We start from the raw sequence: 7,839 nt of genomic DNA, 5'->3' as shown, positions 1-7,839 counted from the left end.
CCAGGTAGCTGGAGTCCAAAAATTTTGTTAATTATGTCTTTTGCTTTTTTGTGGTGATGTTTCCATAATACATATGTCTTTATATCTGAGAACTGAAATACCAGTTTTCATAGATTTAGCTTTAATTTTTTTAATATAACGAAGTATTTTCTTAAAAATATTTATCCCCTTATTTCATTCCTTTAGGGCCGGCCGCGGTGGTCCAGCGGTTCTAGGCGTTCAGTCCGGAACCGCGTGACTGCTACGGTCGCAGGTTCGAATCCTGCCTCGGCCATGGATGTGTGTGATGTCCTTAGGTTAGTTAGGTTTAAGTAGTTTTAAGTTCTAGGGGATTGATGACCACAGATGTTAAGTCCCATAGTGCTCAGAGCCATTTGAACCATTTTCATCCCTTTAGGGTCTGAATTTCCAGAAACAGTGAAACACGTATTTTTTTATTTTCCAACCGAGAAGCCAATCACAATTTTCCAAAGATTTAAAATGCTTTCGCAAATGAAACGTTTCACTCTGTATTTCACACATTTAGTGACTGAATCTCCAAAACCAGTGATAAGTGTACTATTTCTTTCTAACAGAGAAGCACTGCGTCTTCAGGCCACAAGTCGCCCAGCGGGTCCATCCGACCGCCGTGTCATCCTCAGCTGAGGATGCGGATAGGAGGGGCGTGGGGTGAGCACACCGCTCTCCCGGTCGTTATGATGGTTTTTCTATGACCGGCGCCGCTACTATTCAGTCGAGTAGCTCCTCAATTAGCATCACGAGGCTGAGTGCACCCCCAAATATGGCAACAGTGAATGGCGGCCCGTATGGTCACCCATCCAAGTGCCGGCCACGCTCGACATCGCTTAACTTCGGTGATCTGACGGGAACCGGTGTATCCACTGCGGAAAGGCCGCTGCTCTACTAGAGAAGCCAAACACAAATTTTCATAGTTTTACCTCCAAAAATGCTTGCATAGTGAAATATTTCCACAAAAACTGTAACCCCTGTTACAACCTACAGTGGTTGAATTTCCAAAAACAGCGAAACAAGTATTTTTTTCTTTCCAACTGAGAAGCCAAATTCAAATAGATGTAGCTTTAAAAATGCTTTCATAATGAAAATTTTCATGAAACACCTCATCCCTTATTTCACCCGCTTAGGAGCTGAGTTTCCAAAGAAACTGAAACCCGTATTTTTTTATTTGTAACCGAGAACTCAGATACCAATGTTCATACATATACCTTCAAAAATATTTTAGTAGTTCTTTAATAATGGTATATTTTAAAAAAAAACTTTTCATCCCTTATTTCATCCGCATAGAGGTTAAATTTCCAAATTTGCTGAAACACGTATTTCTAACCGAGAAACTAAATACCACTTCCCATAGGCCCAGCTTCAAAATTGCCCTAATAGCGCATATTTTCAAAAAGAACCCTTCTTCCCCTATTTCACACCTTCTTAAACGAAGCAAATTTCAAGTTTCTACCCTTAGTCTTCCGGGCTGGGCGATGATGCGTCAGTGAGTGAGTGAGTCAGTCAGTCTTTTATAAGTAGAGATAGTAATTAGACTTAATAGACACTGAGAGTACCTGCTGAACTTGGTTGTTAAAATCAAAGAACGTAAGAGAAATCATATTACTTATGCATTAAACACGTAGAAATTTGGCAACATATTAACAAATAAAATCTCTATTCTTATTTGTATCAACAAGGACTTGCGTATTATTCTATGCGTTATCAACATTCCCCATTTAGCATGTGTACGGTATTGATTTTATTAGTGTTCCTGATTTGATACGAGTGAGGAATATAGTTTGTGCCTGCATTCTGATTTTATTACCAAATTTGTGGCTGTTTATTAAGTGAGATACCTGTGTCAGCTTTAACGTCCTCATGCTACGAACTTCTGTGGGAAAGTGGGTAAGTTTTACACTGTCAGTCCATACATTACGAGTTCAATGCTCACTCAGTCGCAACGTTTTTTCTCTCGGTATCATTTCTTTCATTTCTGGAGATTATTAGTAAATGTGCAAACTGTCAAACTGCGCCTTCTGCATCTAAAACTACATCCATACCTTGTAAACCGCTATGATGGACAAAAGATTCACGAAAAGGATGCTTTCTGCAAGCCGTTAAACGTATTTCTCGGAAAGACTGGAACTCATTAGGCAATAGTTAAATATCTTTCGTGACAAATGCGTGACAAGGGGTTCTTTCTTTGGCATTAGGAGAAATTTATTCGAGATTGGGTAAGACTCTAAAATTGCCGTTTATCATATAATTGTTTCGGAGAGTTTGAGAAAGTATAGTGACCCAACAATTAAACCTGACAGGAAGTGCTCAGAAATTATTCTGTCTCATACGATTGATGGCTATTGCTACACTATAACACTGGGCACTTGCTCAATATATAGTCTGCAACTTTAGTTACACATTCATGCATAGGGATGCCAAGTGTAACACTATCACAGAATAGAAGTGAATTAATGCCCGAAATATCGTCTGTCACAATATGTACACGAAGAGGTACAATGATACTGCTTTTTAATTTACAGATGAAAATCTAGTGCGTCCCCCCCCCCCCTACTTCTCGTAAGTGATTTGTAGTCGACTTGCTTACTTCGAGTCTAGCAGATGTTGCGCCAATTGGTTTTTTCTCCGTCGGTCGCGAGCGCTGACTCTTATGCAATAAACGGTGCATAATAATGTGATATGTGGGTAGGTTTAAATGCTAAGCGTACGTGAACTGTTAGGATGCCAACTACTTTTGTTTTATTTCACCAATCGTAAAATAAGTAAAGCGATTTCTAGAGCTAGTCTATCGCGAATATGCATAACAAGATTCCCAGTCATAAATCATTAGTTCCCGAACACCTCAAATCACAAAAAAATGCTTCAGACGATCTTAGAATCAACATGAGATCTTACAAACATGTTTTCAGTGGCAACTTTAACAACTTATTCTGTCTTTACGAGCAGCTGCACTTCACACTAGTTCGAGTGATTCTACATCTAAAACCGATCACCATCTGTCTTGGATTAACACAACATCGCACAAGTATGTCATCCAAGATATTTTTCAACGAACTGTTCTGTCTTTACATGAGATCAGATTTTATATACGTATTCATATATTACCTCCTAGGAAACCAATCGTAAACTAGTAGTGAACAATCATAGCAGTCTGATGCGTGCCCTCTCAGGGCGCAATTGTGACTCGTCCATCCTTTCCATCAATAAGCACTGGCAGTAACTGAAACGTGTATTTGGCATTTCCTGAGGAACTGAGTTCTATTGAAATTGTTATTATCAAGTTTTCAGTGTAAGTAAAGTCAACGGCACGCTTGGAGCTACATATTAACATTGAAACAGTAAACAAAATAATACAAGACTAGCTACTTGGCGCCCAGCGGGGTAGGTGAATCCCCACTCTCTCTCTGTGCTCCAGCGCGATGCGGCTCTTCCTCGTCAGGCCGTTTTCACGCTACACTACCATCTGGCTCGTCGTTCGATGAGACTGCGTTGTGACCCTATCTATTCGCTAGCGTCCCTCGGAAAATCTTCCTATACTGTGCATTAAAACGTAGCAGCAAAAAATGTAATAAACTTGGGAAGGGATGTGGCATAAGTACCACAGTATCCACTCAGTGTTCCTCAGTTAGATTTGTTCGATACATATACTGTACGCATATTTAACTAGTACTTGCTGTAACGCTCTTTATAAATCTCCTCCTCTGGAACACTTTGAATGAAAGTGTAACGTTCTTTAAAATAATCTTCTTAATATTACACTGGATGAATGCCTGAACTGGTAATGCATACAGAGCTGGAGTTATAGTGTAGCGTGTTGTAACGGCAAGTGGGGTACTTCCTCTGTTAGCTAAAAATTTTATTCGAACTGATTGGACAATGCAACTCCCAAAACCAATGAAGAAATACAGTCGCAGAAGAATACATTCGGCCTCTTGGGCGCTGAATCCTCTGGTCCTGTTCAAAATTGGTAACTTTGGTCCACGTGCTCATGAGGAATAAATAACATTAGCTTACCTCTAAAGCAGCAACGGTGGATCACGAGATGTTCTGGTATTTCATGAAGAAGAATAAAGTATACTAGCTACAGGCCCAGCGCTTCGCAATGCTGCCCGTATTACTTTGAAATGTGCATGAAATTCTTTTCGCTGATAAATGTGAACATTTAAGAAAAATTGAATGTTTTTAAAAAACATATGGCCTGGACAGGGAGGCGGCACTGATTTGGGTGAATTACTAACACTGACCTTTTCAATAGTGAAATTGTATTCATAGTTAAGTTTGGCTTTCCAAAACATCTAACAATTGAAATTACACTACTCAGAAAAATTACATCCTTTTTTAGTCATTGCCTCACAAACAATGAGATTTATACAGCAAGTATTATCTACCCTCACTAAAAAAGCATGAAGTCAAATCATCAAATAACGTATAACTGTATTAATAAATCTTAGGAACATTACAAAAGGGAAATATATAACTAGCCTTTACACCAAATCTATGTACATTGAGGGTTAATCGACAGTTGCAATTACTAGCCAGCTCATATACACTAACGTGCTGGCAAAACGGAAGACAAATATTTGGCATCTTTACGAAACAGCTAAAATAATGTACGAGGGAACAGTGTCTGGCTGATCAGTGGGAAGCACATTCACATCTTCTACTTAAGACACTGTTTAGAACGTAGGACATCACACAGAATCTTGAAACACCAACCACGTTCGATACATGGTCTCCTAAAATACGGGGCAGGCCAGCTGGTAAGCCGTTTGCAGTCCTCATATCTTGACAAAAGACGTATTTTGTTAAAATGTGATTTACGGGTACCTGTACACCACAAGCATTGCATAGCAGGAATCCTCCGGCCGGAGGAGGAATTCATGCATCAGAGGACAGTGCCGAATCCGGAGGTGCGTCAGGAGGACTTCTGCTCTCCGCAGAGGACGGAAGGATGAACGCCTTGGCCGTGTCTTTGGTTCACCGATAGTAGCTAGATGTTCCTCAAACCTAACGACTCCGACAGACGCATAAGCCTATCCCTTAACAGCGAGTTATCTGCTTGTACAGGGACAGCAAATACAGAAACTATTGTTGCCAAGCAGCCATTCTTCACTGTACCATCTGCTACTTTATTACATTGCGTTCCCACGAGCCCTGGTACCCAGCAGAATGATACCTTGCCCTGCCTCTGTAAGTGGAAAAGGGTATCGATGATCTTTTGAATATACTTTCATATTGGGTACATGTAATTATTGCCTGAAGGGCAATTACGGAGTCGGTGCAGATGGGGAATTCGATAGCATGATTACACAACGCTGGGTCCAGTGTCTTCACTATAACATATAATTCAGCGTCATACACTGTGAATGTATTACGTAATCGTGCCTTGAGAATATACACAAGAAAGCATTATAATGGAATTATCCACATCGGATGGAAATCGCTAGAAGTGATGAACAGGTGCAGACAAACAAATGATTAAAATTTCAGAAAAATTGGATGATTTATTCAAGAGAAAAATCTTCGTAAATTGAGCGTCTCGGTAACGCATTGACTCCTTATGCAAGAAGTTTTCGGTCCGTTGGATGCCCTCCTGAGGGATATCGTGCCAAATTCTGCCCAATTGGTGCACCAGTCGTCAAAGTCCAAAACTGGTTGGAGTATTCTGCCCGCAATGCTCCAAACGTTCTCATCTGGGGAGAAATCCGGCGACCTTGATGGTCAAGGTAGGGTTTGACAAGCACGAAGACAAACAGTACAAACTCTCACCGTGTGCGAGTTGGAATTATCTGGCTGAATTATAAGAACAGAATGGCCAACCATGAAGGGCAACAAAACTGGGCGTATAATATCGTCGACGTACCGATGTGTTGTAAGTGTGCCGATGATAACCAACGGGTTTCTGCTATGAAAAGAAATGGCACCCAAGACCACCACTCCTGGCTGTCGTGTCGTATGGAGGACTTCTACGCCTTAGAATCTCGTCGATTGGAGCAAAATTGTCTTCAGTGATGTGTCCCAATTTGAAATAAGTCCCGATGACCTGCAACGGCTTGCCTGCAGACGTTCTTGAATAAATCATCCAATTTTTCTGAAATTGTGATCATTTGTTTATGTGTAGATGTGTATCACATGTACTAATTTCCGTGGCTTTTGGATAATTCCTTCGAGATTCGTCGTATTCTGGAAATAAAAAAGCGTATCCAATGAAATTCCACTGCTTTGACAAGATTGGCTATTGTGACACCATTTTCTGTTTATACGATTGCTTATTTTAAGGAAAGATGTGGCACTATCGTCTGACAAAGTCTACGGTGTCTATACAGACACTCGAATGTATGGGCGGTCTACCATCTATTAGAAAATCCCTACGGTTCTGTTTAGCAGGTTACACTTTCTGATGAGAGGGTAATGGTAACACTGGCAGGACAGGTTTCTCAATTTGCTCAGTCTCTTGCACAAAGTTGCATGCTGACTGGAGTAATACTTGCGCGAAGAGAATGTTATTTAAGCCATCTGATGTGCTGCCGCACGAAGAAGTCCCGTGAAGGTGATATGGAAATTTACTGATACGAAAATGCACCCTCATCACTGACTTTAAATATTGTCCACTACACGTTCAATAAGTAACACATTGTCTTCGAGAGGACTCAGGTTGCAGATTGACCTGTTCCTCTTCGATCGTGTTTTTTGGTTCAAATGGCTCTGAGCACTATGGGACTTAACATCTGAGGTCATCAGTCCCCTGGAACTTAGAACTACTTAAATCTAACCAACCTAAGGACATCACACACCTCCATACCAGAGGCAGGACTCGAACGTGAGACCGTAGCGGTTGCGCAGTTCCAGACTGAAGCGCCTAGAACCGCTCGGCCACGCCGGCCGGCCGTGTTTCTTTTCCCTTCCTTTCTCCCACATGCTGCAATCTCGCTTAAGGTATAGGAATGTGGATGGATGCTTCGAGGTCAGTTCTAAGTAAGTACCCGTTGTGTGTTAAGTGCTTAGCAATGAGGTCCACGTACTCATACACTCCTGGAAATTGAAATAAGAACACCGTGAATTCATTGTCCCAGGAAGGGGAAACTTTATTGACACATTCCTGGGGTCAGATAGATCACATGATCACACTGACAGAACCACAGGCACATAGACACAGGCAACAGAGCATGCACAATGTCGGCACTAGTACAGTGTATATCCACCTTTCGCAGCAATGCAGGCTGCTATTCTCCCATGGAGACGATCGTAGAGATGCTGGATGTAGTCCTGTGGAACGGCTTGCCATGCCATTTCCACCTGGCGCCTCAGTTGGACCAGCGTTCGTGCTGGACGTGCAGACCGCGTGAGACGACGCTTCATCCAGTCCCAAACATGCTCAATGGGGGACAGATCCGGAGACCTTGCTGGCCAGGGTAGTTGACTTACACCTTCTAGAGCACGTTGGGTGGCACGGGATACATGAGGAAGTGCATTGTCCTGTTGGAACAGCAAGTTCCCTTGCCGGTCTAGGAATGGTAGAACGATGGGTTCGATGACGGTTTGGATGTACCGTGCACTATTCAGTGTCCCCTCGACGGTCACCAGTGGTGTACGGCCAGTGTAGGAGATCGCTCCCCACACCATGATGCCGGGTGTTGGCCCTGTGTGCCTCGGTCGTATGCAGTCCTGATTGTGGCGCTCACCTGCACGGCGCCAAACACGCATACGACCATCATTGGCACCAAGGCAGAAGCGACTCTAATCGCTGAAGACGACACGTCTCCATTCGTCCCTCCATTCACGCCTGTCGCGACACCACTGGAGGCGGGCTGCACGATGTTGGGG

Source organism: Schistocerca piceifrons, chromosome 4 (genome assembly GCF_021461385.2).
Source record: "Schistocerca piceifrons isolate TAMUIC-IGC-003096 chromosome 4, iqSchPice1.1, whole genome shotgun sequence".
Classification (NCBI taxonomy): Eukaryota; Metazoa; Arthropoda; class Insecta; order Orthoptera; family Acrididae; genus Schistocerca; species Schistocerca piceifrons.
The sequence above is the reverse complement of the archived record's forward strand: the minus strand, read 5'-3'. Positions refer to the sequence as shown.